The sequence below is a fragment of the Struthio camelus genome, chromosome 10 (genome assembly GCF_040807025.1).
Source record: "Struthio camelus isolate bStrCam1 chromosome 10, bStrCam1.hap1, whole genome shotgun sequence".
Lineage (NCBI taxonomy): Eukaryota > Metazoa > Chordata > Aves > Struthioniformes > Struthionidae > Struthio > Struthio camelus.
The window spans coordinates 24047345-24066749 of NC_090951.1; the positions used below are offsets into that span (position 1 = coordinate 24047345).

Genomic DNA, 19405 nt, shown 5'->3' on the forward strand with positions numbered 1-19405 from the left:
TCAAACACAGGAAGGGGCTTTGTGGATCCTTCCAGAGGAGCGGGTGATGGCGGTGTCCTTTCGGTCTGTTGCTGGGAGAAGCCTCTTCTTCGGTCGTCTTCCTTGTCCCAGTAACGCCTGATGCTCCAAACACTGCACTCTCCCTGCAAGAGCTGCCTCTTACTAAGCACCTGCTTCACTGGCAGACATTCGGCGTAGTAAAGAGGCAAAGGCTTTGGACCGCCTTGCTGCTGCAGGGACCAACAAATTACCACGGAGGTCCAGAAGCTGAGTACTCAGCCAGTACTGTTTTGCCCTGCCTGTGCGCTTAGTTGGCAGCTTTCCCTGGCCATGCAACTCATGAAGTGGTGCTGACCCTGATTTCCAGAAAAGTGCTTGTCAGTTTAAAAGAGAAGAACTGGGGGGAAGAGAAGAACAGTGGGGAGTTGGAAGGGCGACGTTCTGCTGCTTTGGGGGACTGCCCGCTGGCTTTTCTGGTGCGGTGACCCTTCTGTCTCGTCTGGCTCTGAGAGCTCCGTGAGGTCCCTCTTGACCCTCCCTGTGTGGAATAGCTACAAGATGCTGCTGCAGAGACTACTGGACTCTGACAGCCAGGCAGGGGTTAGGCCAGAGCCCAGATGCCCTCGGGAGCAGAGCGCAAAGCCAGAAGCCCGTTGGCTCCCCCACGAGATGTGGTTTGGGACCAGTGTTCCCTGCTGCTGCTCTCCGTGTCCTTCTTGGCTGCCTTAGCCCCTCTCCAGCCTCCACTCCCATTGGCCCAGCATGGCTTTGGCTGCTCTGGGTCTGCCCTTACTCACGGTCCCTGTGGCAGTCGGGTGTCCTTCTTCTGCCTCCCCTCGCCCCCTCCCCCGGCTGTCTTCACTACAGGGGCTTTCTGATGCACTCAATGGCCTCACAGGGCTGCCACAGCAGCGACCGCACTGTCCCAGCCCTGGGTCGCCTGTGGCCTCCCTTTTCCTGCCTCTAGCCAGCTAAACCCTGCCGAGGGGCACTTTGCCCTGGCACTCCGTGCCCTGGTGAATGTTGCAAGCCTGGCACGCAATGGCTGCTCCTTGCTGGACGAGACAAAGAGGAAAGCACTTGAGGTGCCCGGTTAATGCTGAAGAGCCATGGTGATCGCAGGCAACAATGGTTGCTCGTGGGCTCCAGTCCGCCTCTCCAAGCGTGCTCCAGTGGCGCAATGGGCCAGCGCACAGTACTTATACAGCAGTGCTAAGCGGAGGGATGCTGAGGGTGTGCGTTCAAGCCTCACCTGGAGCATGGGCTTTTGATCATGCAGTGCCTCCTCTTCCCTTGGGCGGTGCAGCTTTCCAGCAGTGACATCTGTCTCAAGCCAGACATCCCGGGACCTGCCAATACAGACACCTTGGAACACCAGAAGCGCTCGGGGCCGTTCCAGGCTTGACCTGGGCTCTGCCCGCATAGCACTCGGTTTGGGGCCCCGGAGGCAGAGCTGGGCTCTCCTCCCTTCTCTTCCGCAGAGGATCCAGACCCCACTCAGGGCGCAGATGCTAACATTTTCCTTTGCTCTTCAGCATTTGCCCTCCAGGCGGACACTCTCCCAGCACCAGCTGCCCAGCCTCACTGTGGCAGATCCTTCCTAGCCAGCCTTTCCCCCTGCAGCCAGGCCAGGAGGAAGCACTCCTGGCTCTCTACACGCGAGCACTGCGGTGGAGCTGCAGGCAAAAGCTGCTGCCTCACAGCGCCTCTCACTCTGCAGCAGGCAAGGGAGAAAGGCAGCTCTGCCTTTCCAGGGAGGGTTTCTTTCCCACAGCCAGCTTACAGCTTGGCCGGAACAGGACTTAAGACTTCCAGCATGGTGGCATAACCTCAGAAAAGTCACACGCTCCCCCTGAAGAAAAAAAAAAGCGACTTCTTTCTCCCAGGGAAGAGCTACTTGTGTGGGGGTCTCTATGGCGTGGGATGGCAGTTGCGGGTGGGCTGGGGCTGCAGGCAGTTTGTGTGTGGAGCTGAGAGTGCCCTGACTGCAACACGGAGAGCAAGGGCAAGGGAAAGGAAAGGTGAAAAGCTGGGCACTTTCCAGGCAGAGTCTCTCAGTTCTCAAGCTTGGCCTGGAGAACGGAGACGCTTGACTGCTTTCCCAGAAGCAGGGGTAGCTGTCACGGCAGCCCCCCAGCAGAAGACACTGCACGATCACTAGAAACCAGGAAATCATTTTAGGCACGAGCCCACTGAATGTTTGGAACAGAGAGCACAGAAGAGCTTCCTAGGCCATGGCATCTTTGGAAACAAACCCGTTGGCCCACCCTTGCAGGTGCCTCCCGTGTCTTTTCCAACTCTCCTTTTCACCCGGCAGGCTTTGCAAAACCATTGCTGTGACTCGGATTCCAACCGAGGTTGCTGCGGCCACAACGCAGAGTACTAACCACTATACGATCACAGCTGCCCATGTGATTGCCTTTCCTCCTCGGAAAGGGAGGGATTGCCTTCCCTCCTGCCTCCTGCCCTCCTGCCTTCTGCCCTCCTGCGGAGCAGCCAGAGCTGTCAGGTGATGGCAGGCTAGCAGGGAGAAGTCAGAAAATGCGAGTCTGTGTCCTTGCAGAGCAGCACCCGAACAGCGCAAGCCCTCACTCTCTAGATTCACCTTTTCAGAAGTCTCAGTTCTTGGGGATGGCAAAGAACTGGACTGAAGGAAGTTACGGGGCATGTCCAGGGGCTGGCGATGAGGAAAGGACAACTCTGCAAAGAGCGGCCCCGCGTAGCCAGCTGGACAGAGGGTGGTGTAGGGGGGAAGGCAGGTGCATAGCACAGGGGATAGGAACTGCTCCGTGCCCAGCCCTGGCTCTTTCTGCTCAAGTGTCCCTTCCACCACGCACCCTGGGGTGCAGTGTGAGCCTGTGGGCGCACCTCCACAAAGAGCGACGGTCCTTTCCCCACTTGCTCTGCTCCTGCTGCTGGGCGAGGTCCTGGCGAGAGGTTGCATCTGCAGGAGTGCTGCGCTGGGTGGCGGAGGTGGCTCAGCAGAAGGGAGCTGCTCCTCGCCTGAGCTACGTTGCAGCCATGCCCGGCCCTGGCCGCCATGCACCTCGCTGACCCTGCCCTTCCCTGGCTGACCGGGCTCCAGAGCTTGGCCTCAGACCCGTCTCAGCACTTTGGACTTGGCTGGCAACCACTGCTCTGTGCCTGGCCCTCGTTCCTGACACTCAACCAGCTCTCCCTTCTTGCTCGGGTGCTGAGGGCCTGTGCCCTGCCAGGGAGGTCCCTGCCTCACTGGCCTTGCTATGTCCCTCGCAGCCTGCTTGCCTGCCCTCGGAAAGCAGCCCGCTCCCACTGCTGGCTGCCACCTGCAGCAAGAGCGTGCTCACGTTTCGCACTGTGCTGCAAGGACAGCCGGAAGGGGCATCGGTCCCCTGGCGAGAGGCAATCCAGACTTCCCCCAGCCCAACCCATGCACCAGGACAGGAGTGTTGCAGTCTGGTGGGTATAGGTGAGTGGTGCAAGGAGCTGGATTTTGGCTCCGGTTTCTTGGAGAGGTGGGTTTGAAGCCCGTGCTGTCGGGCTTTGTTGTCTCAGGCTGCTGTGATTTGTGCCCAGCTGTGATTTTCTGCTCAGGGACTTTCCACGGCAGCGGGTCCCTGCCGGCAAGCCCACGTGTGCCGCCAAAAGGAGGCCGTCCCTGGGTGGGCTCGAACCACCAGCCTCTCGGTTAACAGCCGAGCGCGCTCGCCCATTGCGCCACAGAGACCCCCCCCGACCAAGGGCTGTCTCAGTGATGCGCCCGTCTGTGCCATGACACACCTCGGTGCTGAGGGACTGGCAATGCCCCTGATCTTGGGCCATGTCCTTGGAGGGCACGTGCACGCACCACGCGGTGGAGGCGGCTTGAGGAGAGGCCTTTTCTCAGTCTCTTCCAGCATCGCTTTCCCACACGCTGTGCGTCAAGAGAGAGCTGGTGGGTGCAGCTCTCTCCCGTGCCCGCCCGCCTGCTCTGCTCCTGGTGCTGGAGGCAGGACAGTAGCCACGCGCACAGCACTGCTGACCTGGCTGAGGTGGACTCAGGGCAAGGGATTTGCTCCGCTCCCTCTGGCCACCCCTGCCCAGAGCAAGGTGTAGCAGTGGTGCCAGCAGCTGGAGGCTCCTCTCCTGGATGGGCCCTGAGCACCTGGGGTCCACTGCCCATAGGTGCTGAGTGGTGTCTAGGCTTCCTGTGAGCCCCAGCACCATCGGACCCTGTCAGCGCCCTCCGGACCGTTTCTCAGAGACTTCCGGAATAAGAAGAGCTTGGCGCAGGGGTTGCTTCAGAGCAGGCATTTGAGTGAGGCACACGGTGGTTTCCTCTCTGCGTGGGCATCGACTGACCCTGGCAGAGGACAGACTCCCCTCCCAGGGAGCCAGCTGCTCTATGAGCGCAGCAATGTGTGAGCCCTCTTGGCTTGACATGGAAAGACGGGCAGTTTTGTCCCGCAGAGGCACACTTCTGAGAGCTGCAGCTGAATTTAATGCAGGAGGGTGTTTTTGCCAAGCTGTTAGGAGCTATGAAGCTGGACTGGTTGTGTCCTCCTGGCAGCGTGTCGTGACTAGAGCCGGGGCCATCTCAGTAGCACAAAAGGGCATTAGACCGTGCAGAAAGGGCCCCCAGGGCCCCCTTGCCTCAACCACGCTGCCAATAGCTCACGGCGCAAACCTGTGTCCAGCGGTGACCAGCCTCCCCGCCGACCGCCACCTTGCACTCCCTGGGCCTTCCCGCTGCAGGGTGCCCGCTGCCCAGAGGCTCTGGTTGAGGGCCTCGTTCTCAGAAAGAAGGAGGAATGCCTGCAGAGTTGCCTGGGAAGGCTCGGGCTGCCATGGCAATTTGTCTTCCTGACCGGCTGTGGGGGGCTGTGGTTGGAGGGGTTGGTCCCCTGCAGGGCAGGGCTGGTGCCCACCGGTGGGTGCACAGGCAGGCTGGGCCTCTCCTCCCTGGTGGTCTAGTGGTCAGGATTCGGCACTCTCACTGCCGCGGCCTGGGTTCGATTCCCAGCCAGGGAAAGGGTTAGGGTTAGGGCTAACCCTATTGCCACAGCAAGCGAGGCCTTTCACCTGGGGGGGGGGGGGGGCAGCGTGGAAGGAAGGGGACCCTATCAGACGCACAGGAGCTCTGAGCAGGCACGAGGAACAGGGCGTTTCCTCTGTTGCAACAACAGCCATCCTGGGCTTGCCTGTGCAGCCAGCTCCAGAGCAGCCCTGTCTTCTGCCAAATCCCCTTGCAGAATACCCTTTCCTTAGGGCTCCTGGGAGGCGCTGGGTGACAGAGAAAAGGTCTCTGGGTCTGCGGGACGTGACTCACCTGCCGCAGGAGCTGCCTTGTCTTTCAGTCCTAAGATCCCTGCACTACCCAGTCCCACAGAGGCAGGAGCAGGCGACTCTGCAGTGAAGCTTTGCTCTGCACATGCCAATGAGAGACCCTTCCCATGCTTCCTGGTGCAGACGGGGCCAGAAGGCCCAGGGAGGAGCTGAAATGGGCTCCTGGGCCCATGGGCAGGGTGTGTGGAGCATTGCTGGTCAGGGCCACTGAGGCCCTCAGGGCCCTGACAGCACCCAGGTGTCGCGTCCTGCTGCTACGCCACAGGGGACTCGCAATAACAACCAGTGCTTAGGCCCTGCTGATAGTCGCAGCCTGAGCCAGCCCTTGGTTCTGTTACGTCCTGGACAACTCCGGTCACTTTGAAAAAAGCCCTGGAAACAAGCCCACCTGCCCCCCACACTCAGCCATGGCACAGGTGTTCCTCAGTGCAGCGAGATGTTGGTGCACAAGGGGTGGCGCTTAACGCTCCCAGACCCGATTTTGCATTCGCACGGCCTTTGGCACGGTTTGGAGACGGTCCTGGCGGACTCTTGGACAGTGCCCGGGGGGAAAGGAAGTAGCCGTTGCTGAGAGCACAGCTCACCGAGGCAGCACACAGGTGCAGCAGTTTGAGCCAAAGGAGGCTGTGACCTCTCGCAAGCTCTAACAGGCTCCAGCGAGCTCTTGTCAGCCATTCCTGAGCACAGGGTGCTTGGAGCTCTAGTTCCACCTAGAGTTGTGATGAGGGAGGGTCAAGCAGCCGTCCAGCAGGTGCCAGCGAGAGACCTGTACCACAAGCGCTGGGCCCAGTACAAGAAAGACATGGCCATGCTGGAGCGAGTCCAGCAAAAGGCCTCGGAGAGGCTTGAGGGATTGAAGCATCCGTCACACGAGCAGAGGCTGAGAGAGCTGGGATTGTTTAGGTGGGAGACGCAAAGGCCCAGAGGGGCTCTTGTCAGTGTGTCTAAATACGTGATGGGGGGAGTAAAGAAGACGGAGCCAGACTCTTCTCAGTGGTGCCCAGTGAAAGGAGGCGAGGCAGTGGGCACAAACTGACATACCAGAAATCTCCCTTAAGCACAAGAAAAATCTGTTTTCCTGATCGAACGCTGGCACCAGTTGCCCAGAGAGGCTGTGGTATACCTAACCAGCACCAGCCCTTGCTTTGCGGAGGCCGAAGAGTGCCGCCAGAGCCCTCCTCTTTATTCCTTCCTTCCTTTATCCCTTCCTTCCTTCCTTCAGGGCAGAGCTCAGCACAGCCCCTGCGGCCAGCAATGGTAGCGCAGCGTCCCCATCTGGGACCACCACACTGGTGAGGCCCCCACCCCCGCCCCCGCCATGGCTCTCGCTGCGCCATGGCGTGGGGTGGGGCAGCACCCCAAAACAGCCAGCGCAGCTGCCCTTGGCTGAGGTGGGCAAAGCCTGGCAGGGCCTGGGGGAGGGTGTCGCGGGAGGCCTGGCAGCCTCTTGGTGACGCGGGCTGGGGGGGTGGTCACAGTGGGACATGCCGCATCACAGCCACAGCTCCCCTCCCGCCACGGGGCCCCCGACCCCTCCCTGCCCTTCCCTGCGAGGCCTGGGCAAGCCCAGCTGCTGGGGCTGCTCTCGCCACCGCTCTTCTCTGGAGGAGCTGCTTTGCAGCGCAACGAGAGGGCGAAGGCAGGCCACGCAACACTGCTGGAGCCTGCCTGTGGAAGTGCCGAGGAGGAGAAGTTTCCTCCTCACCCTCCTGCTACAGGGCCTCATTGAGCGTGAGGGGGCGCAAAGATGGAGAACCTGTGGCCAGACGTGTTTCCAACGCTCAGGAATCTCAGCCGCTACGGTAAGGCTTGCAGGAGGTATTTCCTGACTGCTGTAGAGCATATCAGCTAGGAGAAGAGCTATGGAAAGGCTGGGCTCTGTGGGGCAGGGCTGGACAGGGCTAGCGGGTGCCACGAGAGACCAGTCTGCACGTCCCTTGGTGGCCCAGCGGTGAGTTTGGCAGCCGGGACTCCTGCAGGGGAGACACCTGGGGCTGCCCTGAGCCTGGGCGACTCCTGTGGGCACGGCACCGTCCTCTCACTGGTGTGGAAATCTAGTCCCCATTTCCCGAGCGGGCGGGTATGCCTTTCAGGCATGCCCACCTGAAAGGACAGGAGCCTCGCTTAGAAGTGGGCAGAGGTGTCCTCGCAGCTCAGCTCTGCAGCTCCCGCCACGTGGAGCACCTTGCGTGTTTGGAATTGGGGTGGCGGTATGTTTCGTCTCACCTGCACCGGTCACCTCCTTGGTGAGCAGGGTGCTGAATGGTTGTGCGCTTGCTGACTTGGATTTTTCCCTTGCTTTCCAGCGATTGTTACCATTTGGGACAGCGTCTCTGAATACATTCTAGAGCACTTGGCAGAGAACAAGGTGGGTCTTGTGGCTCGGTCCTCCCCTCCTGAAACGCTGACGGTTTGCCTTGTCCTGGCACCCCTGTGCCACGGAGTGCCGTCGCTTCCCTCCCCTGAAAAGAGAAAGCGCGCCCCCGCAGGACACTGTCCTGGACAAATGTGCCACAGAGCAGCTTCTCTGGCACCGGCGGCAACAACGGAAGTCCCGATAAAGCAGAAGAGAGTGCTGGGCACTTTCTGGGCCTTCTCCCTTCTCCAGTGCCAGCATGGAAAAACCAAAGCCTGGCCCCTGTTCCAGGGTTGGTCCCTGCCGTTGGAAACCCCTCCGAGTGTAGGTAGGGGAGGAATGTTGGCTCTGCTGTTGCTTTCCCAAAGAGATTTGGGGGGGGGCGAGCCGAGGAGCAAGAGGAAAGAAAGGTCTGGAGTGTGTGCTTTCCCTAGTGCCCCATCTTGCCCTTTGCATGCTAGGGGTGGGCAGGGCCCAGGGCAGCATCCCCACGCTCGGGCAAGCCCTCGGTCAGTTTTTCGTCTCCAGGCTGCTTATGCTTGTTCCTTCTCTCCCGCTGCTGCTCTCAGGGTGTCAAGGTATTAGGAGTGGGGATATTCTATGTCCTTAAACACTACGAGTGCTCCGTGAACGGTGAGCTTTCGATTGTTCGGAGACCCATGTTCCGTATATCGGAGGTTGTTGCCAAGGAATACCAGGCCAGGTGCGCTCAAGAAGATGTTCCTGGTAAGAAGACACGTTAAAACCTTTGCCTGCCCTTGCGCCGAGCTTGAGGCGCATGCAAACTGCTCTGAAGACATGACTGAATGCCTCCGGCTGGCCTGAGAACAACTTCAGCTTGTTCAAGCTGCAGAGGCCAGCCAGGAGCAACTGCTCAGAAAGGCTCCCTGGGTGTCCTTTCCTGGTAATATGCCTTCAGCCGGGTGCGTGGGAGGGATAGGACGCTGGCCCCAAAAGCGGAGACATTTGCTGACTACGAGGCGGTGGGGGTGGGGGTGGGGGTCGGGGTGGGGGGTAGAAGAACCCTGTGGGCTGCTGTGCCGTCCTTGCACTTTGCTTCTTCCTTGCGTCTACTGACATGGCATAGGCTTAGCCCGAGGGCACTGACTGCGGGCACAGTCACAATGGCCTGGCACCGCGCACTTTCTCATGGGACCTGCACCCGTCTGCCCTACTTGTCCTGCCCTCCGGTAAAGTGGTCCTACCAAATGGTTAGTTTCCCTTTTTTATTCCTGCACTGGCAAAATCACTGCTGCCCCCTGAGCACCTCAGTTTGCAGGCTGCTCTGACTCTTCCCGGAAGGGACTCCATAAACCGCTCCTAGGCGCTGTAGCAGAGGATTCAAGAGCCTGCTCTGAGGCAGCGCTGTCTTGCCAGAAAGTGTTGTCGCCTTGTGATTGGAGCCCGCTGCCCTGCTGCAGAGGTGCCTTTGTTCCTCCTTTGCTGCTGTCTAGGTGACGTAAGAATCGTCCCTCTGAGGTACGAGGATCTACCCGTGTGCGCCCACATGCCTTTTACAACGGTGCAGTGCTGCATACAGGAGACCGTGATGGCGTTCTTTCGGGCCATCTCAAAAAGACAGACCGTGGACTTTGTCTTCAAGGCCATTGGCATTCTCTCCGTACGAGACCAGGAAGTGACCATGAGATTTTACGATGACTTCCTCCTCACCGTGGATGGCACTGGAAAGCTGCTAGCAGCTCTGCTCGGGGTAAGTCGAGCACTTCCCCGTGCTACGCCTACTTCTTCTGGACAGCTGTCAAAGGACGACTGAACCGATCTCTGTTGGCCTGCCAGGACCTTCCCGGCCAGCGGGGCAGCCACGGTCTCCAGCCACGCCAACTCTCTCTAGCGTCCTTCTCCCGTACGCAGTGGTCTGGGCGACAGAGGCGAACGTAGGACGAGCTGCCCCGCGTTAGGCCAAGGCTCTGGCTGGCCCAGCATCCCACTCTCTGTGCTAGAAATGATAATGGCGAGGCTTTTACGGGCTCAAAAGCAGGCAGTTTCTGGGGAAAGAGTCTACAACGCAGGCAGGTATCTGTGGCACTTCGCCTCGCAGAAAGCCATGGTTGAGTGCTGGGCCGTCTGCACTGACCAGCCCTTCCCAGTGTCCCTGGCGTCCCACTGCCATGAACGGCTCTTTTCTGCCCCAGGCCTGCGTTCACGCTCTGCTTGGGATGGTCACCCTGTCCCAGCCTGTCTCCTCATCCCAGCCCAATGCCCTTCCCCAGCTCTCTCGTGTGGCACTCCCGGTTCTTACCCACTGGGCAAAGGCAAAGCAAGGGCTGGGTCTCTCTCGCTCCTCTTCCACGCTATGGATGCAACCACCCAAATCCTTGGAGAGCCTGTGAGGCTAACACCAGGTCCGAGCCAGGTGTTCTCTTTCCAGGAGGGCTCATAGCAAGCCAACCGGCAAAACCTGGCCCGCAGAGACCCTGGCTAATCGAATGCCTTCTCCTGTGCCTGACTTCTCCACTAACAGAGAAGGAGCGTCCTCGTTGACTGTCTTGACTCTTGCCCTTGCGAAACACCTGGCAGTGAGGTCCCTCATTCTCAGCTCTGAGCTGTGCATCTTCTGCTTTCCTAGTTGAGGGCTAGCATTTGGAGAGGAAACTTTGTTTCAGGGTGTCCCGGTGGCAGCATCTGCCCTGAGCACAAGAAAGATTTGCTGCCTCTAGGAGCAAAAGGCAGTCATGTCGCCGGAACGCTCTCACGTACCTCTGTCTCTGTTTCAGGCCCCAGGGACGAGACCCCTGGTGGTTTCAGGAAGAGGAAGTGTGGCTTTTCGCATGGGTCCCGGCAGTGTCTTCGTGTTGCCACAGTACGTTTGTGGAGTAGGTCTCAGCTCCTGCTTGGTGAATAGGAGGAGGGGAGGCGAGATGGTCTCCAGGGGCAGCAAGGAGGCCTGGAGTACACTTTCTCCGCGTTAGGATAGGGAAGCCCTGGCCCAGACTGGTGGGGCCTCTCGTGTGCGCACACGCCGCGGAGGTCTGGCCTGTGCCTCTCCGGTTCCTCAGAATGAGAGTTCTCAAGGATGCTGCGTACTCTGCTTTGGAAAGCTATGGCCTTGGCAGGCCTTCTCAAAGCTCTCTGGCAACGGACTGTGAATGCGAGCGGCAAAGGGAGCGTGGTGCCTTTTCTGCAAGCTGGCCTCTTCTCCTTTCCAGATTTGATTTGACGCTTCCGGCTGAAAAACAAGAGGCGGAATCTCCCTCCCAGGGATCCCTGAAGTGCACTGAAGAAGAAGGGCAGATGGACAGAACAGGTCATGTCACAGCTGACTTGTGAGCGAGAAGGGAGTGTGCATGCGTGCGTGTGTTCCCTTTGTCCTCAGCAGTAGGTGGTTGGAGCCGTGGTCGAGATGCCGTGCCTGGGAGAGTAGACTGCCTCTTTGTGCCTCTATTTACCCCTCGCAGCAAATCTCAAGTGACTCTGGATGGCAGGAGGTCTCAGGGTGGCCCAACAGCAACAAATGCAGCTGGTGCCGCTGAAGGGCAGTTTTGCCCCGGGGCGCTGCGCCCTGGTGGATAGCGCAAGCTCCTCTTTCACTTTAGGACATTTGGCGGCGAGGTGTCTATGCTGGAGGGGAGGGGAGGGGGGGTGGTCTACCTCTCTGACGGATCCCGGGCACGTGAATGTGGGGAGAAAGATTGCCTGGAGATGACTGTCAACAGGCTGCTAACGTGTGCCAAGGACGTCCTAGGGAGCAAGACTTCTTGGAGAGCGTGGCTCCAAGGGGATCAGCCTGTTTGATCCGATGCTGGAGCACATCTGCCTGTCCCAAGTGCTCACAAAGACGCTTGCTGAAGAGCCTTCTCCTTTCCTACTTCCAGGGAGTGCTCCCGTTGCGTGCCTCCTCTCTCAAGAAAGGCCTGTGCCACCCGCGTTATCTGGCGCCGGCCGTAAAAAGCAGAAGGGGCGGAAGAGCAAAGGAAGCAAGTCGTCGGCCAGGTGAGGCTCTTGGAGAAAAGGGCTGAGGGTGCCCTTGTGCTCCTGGAGTTCTTTGAAGGGGTTGCTTCTTCCGTACACTCTGTCAGTGTGACATCTGAAGGGCGGCCAACAAGTCTTTGCATGACTTGGTCTTCCTAGATTGACGGCAAGCCTGTCGCAGGTTTCTGCGAGCCTCTGGTGTCAAGCTTCTCTCTGGTGCCTTTCTTGTTTCCAGGACGGAGACTGAGATGTTGCCTGTGAGACCAGCCTCTTCCCCCAGAGGGTCTCGGAAGGCCGCCAAAGGCCGGGAGGCAAAGGACAGAGCGCGTAACAAGCAGACTGAGGGAAAAGGTAATGTCACAGCTGACTGGTGAGAGAGGTGTGTTTGTTTTCCTTTTGGCCTCCGCAGCACGGGGCTGGAGCCAAGCTGAAAAGGCGATGCCCGGCGGAGTAGGCTGCTTCTCTTGTGCCTCTGTTTACTCATCACGGCAGATCTCAGGGGACTCCTCCTGGAAGGGGCTCTCCGGGCAGTCCTGCAGCACCAACTGCAGCAGCTGCCACTGCTGAGGGGCACTTGGCCCTGGGACTCCATGCCCTGGTGTGTCTTGCAAGCTGCTCCTTAGTTGCAGGAGTCTGTCTGTGCAGCGGCATTTAGGAATTTAGGAAGATCCCTCCGCGCTCTGCGCGGGATCAAAATCCTGCCTTGAGCTGCCAGTGGCGGAGGGGGTCTACCTTTCCCAGGGAAGCAGCACGCTGGAATGTGGGGAGGAAGACCACGTGGAGATGAGTGGCGACAGGCTGCGAAGCTGTGCCAAAACGTGGCTTCCTTGTGGAGGCTGGTAATTGCAGGCCTTGTGCTGTGCATCTCCCTAAGCGTGTCTTTGGGCTGGATGCGCCAGAAGAGCACGTCTGTGCATGTGAGCGCCTTATAGATGTGCAGGAATCTGTTCCCCTTCTCGTGTGGCACTATGCCCTCCAGCCCGCAGCCGCCCCAAAGGAGAGGGTACCATGAGGTCACCAGCACCTCCCAGCCAAGCCCCGCTTTTTAAGCCTATGGGCTAGAGAAAGCAGGAGAACAGCCACAGTACTCCAGGGCAGACGGGTGCCCTGCAGAAGTGAAGAGCTGGACAGGATTCTGTGTCAGCAAGGGCCTAAGACCTGCTCGGGAGCAGAGCTCCGAGGCAATCGGGCTCTTTGATCCAAAGCTGGAGCACAGCTGCCTGTCCTTCTTGTTCAAACGCTCACAGAGATGCTTGCTGAAGAGTCTCCGCCCTTCCTACTTCCAGGGAGTCCTCCTGCTGAGCGCCTCCTTTCTCGAGAAAGGCTTTCTCCGCCCACGCTATCTGGGGCCAGCTCGAAGGGAGGGAAAGAATGGAAAACCCGGGCAAACAAGCCAGCTGCCAGGTGAGGCTCTTGGAGCAAAGCATGCCGGTGACCGTGTGCTTTTGGCATTCTGGGAAGGAGTTGTTTCCGTCGCACACGCCGTCGGTATGAACTCTGAAAGGTTGTCAACTCGTGTCACAACGACCGATGTCGATGCAAGAGGTGTTGCAGCAGCTGAGAAGTTGCAGCAAAGCTGTTCTGCTTTGCTAGACATTTCAAGGGACCTCATTTGGTTGCAGCGTAGATGAGAGCACTTCCCAGAGGACCGTGAAAGTCAGACCATCCTCCCCCACCAACAGAGAGCGGTGTCCGTTTTCCCTGGTTTTTAGGTTGGATTCAATTCACTAGAAGCCTCCCCTTTTCCCATTTCACCCCAAAACAGAGTCTTTCTGACCACCTCACGGCCTTTAGTGCCCCTAGCAGGAGGCGGCTAGCGGGCTCTGCAGGCTCCGGGCGTGGCAAATGGCACTGGTTTTCTCCTCGTGCCATCCAGAGAGGGCCCACACCTGGGCATCCAGAGCTTTCCTTAGGGCCTGTAGGGCCTCATGTGAGTGCTACAGCTGGAGGCGTTCTTCCCTCACTCTTGACGGGATCACAAGGGCTCAAATACACCAAATGCTCCAGCAGCACTGTCTTGTGCTGCAGAGGCTGGCACACCGCTGCTTGTGAGCACAAGATGGAGACCGGTCTCATCCGGGACTCCGATAACCTCACCCGGCTTGTGTGTTTTCAGCCTGCTGCAAACAGTTCGGGAGAGCTCCTCTGAGGTGGACGAGGACAGCAAGCAGCAAGAACCTCGTCAAGCCAGACCTCGGACTGCAATTCCTGTTTGCAGGCAGCCAAACAGGGCAGAACAGGTAAGCCGAGGAGCGGAGTCGTGGAGGTCTCCAAGTCCGAGTGGTACTGCTGCCCCCCAAAGAGCAGGCCAGGTGGCCATGGTCTTTCAAGCTTGCCTGCCCATGCCTGGCAGGGAGAAGCTGCTGCAAAAAGCCAAAGGGGAGGAGCAGCAATGTGCTGTGGTGGGGGCATGGCTAGGTCGCCCCCTCCCTTGAACTTGCGGGGAAGAAGGCCAACCACAGGCGGGGCTGTGCTTGCAAGAGTGTAGCCAGCCGAGTGAAGGACGCCACGAGTCCTCTCTCTTCAGCCCTTGGGAGACCTCACCTGGAGCCAGCCCTAGGTCCAGGGTGGGGCTCGACCATGCAAGAGAGGCTCTGGAATGCTGGAGCAAATCCAGCGGAGGCTCCCAAGCTGGCCAGCGGGCTGGAGAACCTGGTGTCCAAGGGAGAGGTGGAGAGGACTGTGTTTGTTCAGCCCTAGAAGAGAAGGCTCAAGGGTCCACCGCCTTGCTGTCTGCAGCTACCCGGGGGAAAGGCTAGAGGTAACTTAGCCAGCTCTTCTCAGAGGCGCACAGTGACAGGGTGAGAGGCACAAGACGTAGAGTTGCAAAAAGGCAGATTCCGGCTAGCTGTTGGGAGGCGCGTTTCCACCATGAGGGTGGTCAAAGTTTGGAACAGGGCCCAGAGAGGCTGTGGGACTTCTACCCTTGGAGTTATTCAACCCTCAGGTGGACACAGCCCGGGCAGCCTGCTCTAACTGGCCCCGCTTGGAGCGGGGCCTTGGACGAGAGCTCTCCAGAGGTCCCCTCCAACCGACCCCGTTCAGTGGTTCCGTGCTGGGGTCTGACTGGTGGAACCCCACTGGAGCGTTTGATTTCACGGTTGCAGTGCTGAAAAACGGTCATTCCTTGCCCTCATTCACCCTGTCACGAGCGATGTCAGCAAGAGAGAATGGAGCCAGCAAGCAACGGTGGTGAATCCCGGCCAGGGTCCCTGCCTGCGGCAGTGCTTGGCATGGGGGTTTCTGAGGCCAGAGCAGAGCAAGTGTGCGGGAGGACGCACAGGCCCCGCAGTTGCTGGCTTCTCCAGGGCTGAGAGGTGAGAGCGCCTGAGGGAGGTCAGAAGCAGCCTCAAATTTGTCCTCTGGCCCCAATGCAGGCTTGGCGGCATCAGGAAACGCTGCCCGAGGTTCAGCCACACTCACCAGTGCCGTGGCTTGGGAAAGAGGAGAGCGCTGCTGCCTTCCTGCCCCGAGCTGAGGAGAAGAGGAGGAAGCCAGAGAGGCTGCCGCGGCTGCGCAAAGAGTAAGTGCGCGCCAGGCCCAGCCCCGGCCTGGAAAACTGGAGTGGCAGCACCTGTCCGAGGTGTGAGGAAGCCCATCTTGGGAGCCATGGGGCTGGGTATGGCGTCCCCTGATTTCTCCTGGCATGGCAATGACCTGGGCTGGACCCTGGTGCCAGGCAGCCCCAAGCTGCATTGCCACTTGAAGGCTGTGGGTACCACCAGCGGGAGCGTGCGTGCAGGGGCTGGTCGAGGGGAGAGGCAGGAGGGCCTCAGCCAGAAGGGGAGAGGGAACTTTCCCTGCTCTTGCAGGCAGCTTTCTGTACGAGCAAGCCACACCCTGCAACTCTTGGAGACTTACCAAGTGCGTCGGGAAGAGTGGAAGCAGAGGGTAGAGCTGAATCGGCAGCGGAATTCCCAAGAGAAGCACTTCCTCTGGTAAATTTCTCCAGCTGGGGGTGCTGTTTCCCCTTCCCCTGCACTGGCCTTCCCTCCACACCCAGGAGCACCCAAGGGGAGGGGAGGGGAAGGGGGTCCGGGCTTTCCCTGGCACCCCTCGTGGGAGAGCAACAGGCTTTGGAGGCTGTGGCCTGGGAGCAGGCACCCTTCCAGCCCAGGGGCAGGGGCTGGGCACTCAGCGGTGGGCTTTCCCTGTGGGACCAGAAAGTTGTGGCTGCCGACGATGAAAGGATTCCTCCAGCGTTTTGGCTCTCCCTTTTCAAACCGCACGCTCCATCCTTGTCTCCCCAAGGCTCCACACCCGGACACCTTGCCCTGTGGGGATCGAGGCCGGCTTGGTGCAAAGTCCCATCCCCGCCTGACTCCTCCGCAGGCTGATTACCGGCACGTGGCACCTTGTCATGTTCTTGCCTTGGACACTAGGGCCCCTGTCCCGTTCCAGAAAGCATAGAGATGCCAGCAGAAGCAGACCCCAGAAGAACCGCCCTGCCCTAGGCCTGCAGCGTTTCCGCGCCCTTCTCCCTGTGCCTAAAACCAAACGGTTAATGCCCTTTTTAATGCCCTAGCACTGGGCAGCAGATGGCTCTGCGGGATCAAAGGGAGAGATACCAGGACTTGCTGGCTGCGCAGAAGCCATGTGAACATTGCTGGAAAGTCTAGAAGCGTGGTCTTGAGCCATCTTGCTAGCTGCGGAAGCCTGCCTGGGCCTGAAGAGCGACCAATCCCAAGGCACTGCAGCTCCAGGGCCAAGTGGAGGCCTGTCAGCGTGGGAGCTCCCTCGGCTGCTGTCAGCGTTGTCTCCATTGCGGCCATGGAGCTCTTAGCAAAGGGGATGATAAAATCCACCTACAAGGGCCAAAGGAAAAAAAAGTGGCGGGTGCGTGTTCACGGCTGGAGTAACCAGCCTGTGCCTCACAAAGGACAGTGCTGCAGGACAGATGAACAGAAGAGCTGTTAAACCCCCTCCATGTGCTCCTCCACAGTTTTTGTAGCACCGTAACAGAATAACGCCCGTACACAGACCGCAGCATAGAGACACGCGTGCCACAGAGCGGGGGTGCAAGCAAACCACTGCCTCACTCATTCTAAGGACAGCGCGTGTGCACACACACACACACGCACGCACACACGTGCGCCCCTTCTTTCCTTCATTACCCTCCCTAGGACACGCTCAGAGCTCACACCTCTCACTCCCCAAGACCCTCACGCACAGCCAGGACTGCACCGCCAGAGTGCACATGCACCAGCCCAACACATCCCTGACACTGCACACGCATCCGCACACATGCTCACGCTCTCCACACGCACAGAGACGCTGCACAGCGGACACACCCCCTCACACAGCATGGTGGCCAGGACACACGTACACCTGATGGGCCCACAGCCCCAGGGGTGCTATAGGGGCTGGAGCCCTTCTCCGGATTGTATGGGGAAAGGCTAAGGGCAGAGGAGGAGCTGCTGTGGGGTAGAGCGGTGCGGCAACCTGGGAGTGCAGATGCCTGGCTTTTCTCTGCAGCTGCAGTGCTCTCCAGCCAGGCAAACCTGGGATGGGCCATGTTTGTCCCTGGGCCTCCGTCGGCCCTTGGCTGCTCCTTGTGGCAGCCCCCCCAGGGCTGTGCTCATGTCCTGGTGGGCGCACGGTGTCCCCACCACCCACCTCCTGACCGCTGCCTGGAGGTGGACATGCCTCATTTAGACCTTCCTCCTCTCTTGCCGCATGGCTGAGGTTGGGGTTTGTGGGGTTTTTTTAGCGCTTTCTTGAATTAGGTTTTCAAAGCAGCACCTAGTAGCTTCTTGTAAACTGCAGTCAGCTCACGGCTACTTGACAGCCCTGTCAGCCTTTTTCAAATCCTGGGCTCCTTGAAGCCTGTCCATGCGCCTCCTCTGACCCGGGAACACAGCGTTTCCCTGCCCTTCATCAAACACAGGAAGGGGCTTTGTGGATCCTTCCAGAGGAGCGGGTGATGGCGGTGTCCTTTCGGTCTGTTGCTGGGAGAAGCCTCTTCTTCGGTCGTCTTCCTTGTCCCAGTAACGCCTGATGCTCCAAACACTGCACTCTCCCTGCAAGAGCTGCCTCTTACTAAGCACCTGCTTCACTGGCAGACATTCGGCGTAGTAAAGAGGCAAAGGCTTTGGACCGCCTTGCTGCTGCAGGGACCAACAAATTACCACGGAGGTCCAGAAGCTGAGTACTCAGCCAGTACTGTTTTGCCCTGCCTGTGCGCTTAGTTGGCAGCTTTCCCTGGCCATGCAACTCATGAAGTGGTGCTGACCCTGATTTCCAGAAAAGTGCTTGTCAGTTTAAAAGAGAAGAACTGGGGGGAAGAGAAGAACAGTGGGGAGTTGGAAGGGCGACGTTCTGCTGCTTTGGGGGACTGCCCGCTGGCTTTTCTGGTGCGGTGACCCTTCTGTCTCGTCTCGCTCTGAGAGCTCCGCGAGGTCCCTCTTGACCCTCCCTGTGTGGAATAGCTACAAGATGCTGCTGCAGAGACTACTGGACTCTGACAGCCAGGCAGGGGTTAGGCCAGAGCCCAGATGCCCTCGGGAGCAGAGCGCAAAGCCAGAAGCCCGTTGGCTCCCCCACGAGATGTGGTTTGGGACCAGTGTTCCCTGCTGCTGCTCTCCGTGTCCTTCTTGGCTGCCTTAGCCCCTCTCCAGCCTCCACTCCCATTGGCCCAGCATGGCTTTGGCTGCTCTGGGTCTGCCCTTACTCACGGTCCCTGTGGCAGTCGGGTGTCCTTCTTCTGCCTCCCCTCGCCCCCTCCCCCGGCTGTCTTCACTACAGGGGCTTTCTGATGCACTCAATGGCCTCACAGGGCTGCCACAGCAGCGACCGCACTGTCCCAGCCCTGGGTCGCCTGTGGCCTCCCTTTTCCTGCCTCTAGCCAGCTAAACCCTGCCGAGGGGCACTTTGCCCTGGCACTCCGTGCCCTGGTGAATGTTGCAAGCCTGGCACGCAATGGCTGCTCCTTGCTGGACGAGACAAAGAGGAAAGCACTTGAGGTGCCCGGTTAATGCTGAAGAGCCATGGTGATCGCAGGCAACAATGGTTGCTCGTGGGCTCCAGTCCGCCTCTCCAAGCGTGCTCCAGTGGCGCAATGGGCCAGCGCACAGTACTTATACAGCAGTGCTAAGCGGAGGGATGCTGAGGGTGTGCGTTCAAGCCTCACCTGGAGCATGGGCTTTTGATCATGCAGTGCCTCCTCTTCCCTTGGGCGGTGCAGCTTTCCAGCAGTGACATCTGTCTCAAGCCAGACATCCCGGGACCTGCCAATACAGACACCTTGGAACACCAGAAGCGCTCGGGGCCGTTCCAGGCTTGACCTGGGCTCTGCCCGCATAGCACTCGGTTTGGGGCCCCGGAGGCAGAGCTGGGCTCTCCTCCCTTCTCTTCCGCAGAGGATCCAGACCCCACTCAGGGCGCAGATGCTAACATTTTCCTTTGCTCTTCAGCATTTGCCCTCCAGGCGGACACTCTCCCAGCACCAGCTGCCCAGCCTCACTGTGGCAGATCCTTCCTAGCCAGCCTTTCCCCCTGCAGCCAGGCCAGGAGGAAGCACTCCTGGCTCTCTACACGCGAGCACTGCGGTGGAGCTGCAGGCAAAAGCTGCTGCCTCACAGCGCCTCTCACTCTGCAGCAGGCAAGGGAGAAAGGCAGCTCTGCCTTTCCAGGGAGGGTTTCTTTCCCACAGCCAGCTTACAGCTTGGCCGGAACAGGACTTAAGACTTCCAGCATGGTGGCATAACCTCAGAAAAGTCACACGCTCCCCCTGAAGAAAAAAAAAAGCGACTTCTTTCTCCCAGGGAAGAGCTACTTGTGTGGGGGGTCTCTATGGCGTGGGATGGCAGTTGCGGG

The 19405-nt window shown here is 59.3% G+C and overlaps 1 non-coding gene across 1 annotated transcript; it reads right to left on the bottom strand.

Moving 5' to 3' along the window:
- Positions 1–3632: 3632 nt before the first annotated feature.
- Positions 3633–3706, bottom strand: TRNAN-GUU (transfer RNA asparagine (anticodon GUU)). Its single transcript has one exon. It is a non-coding gene; the product is annotated as a tRNA-Asn (tRNA).
- Between the last annotated feature and the right edge of the window lie 15699 nt (positions 3707–19405).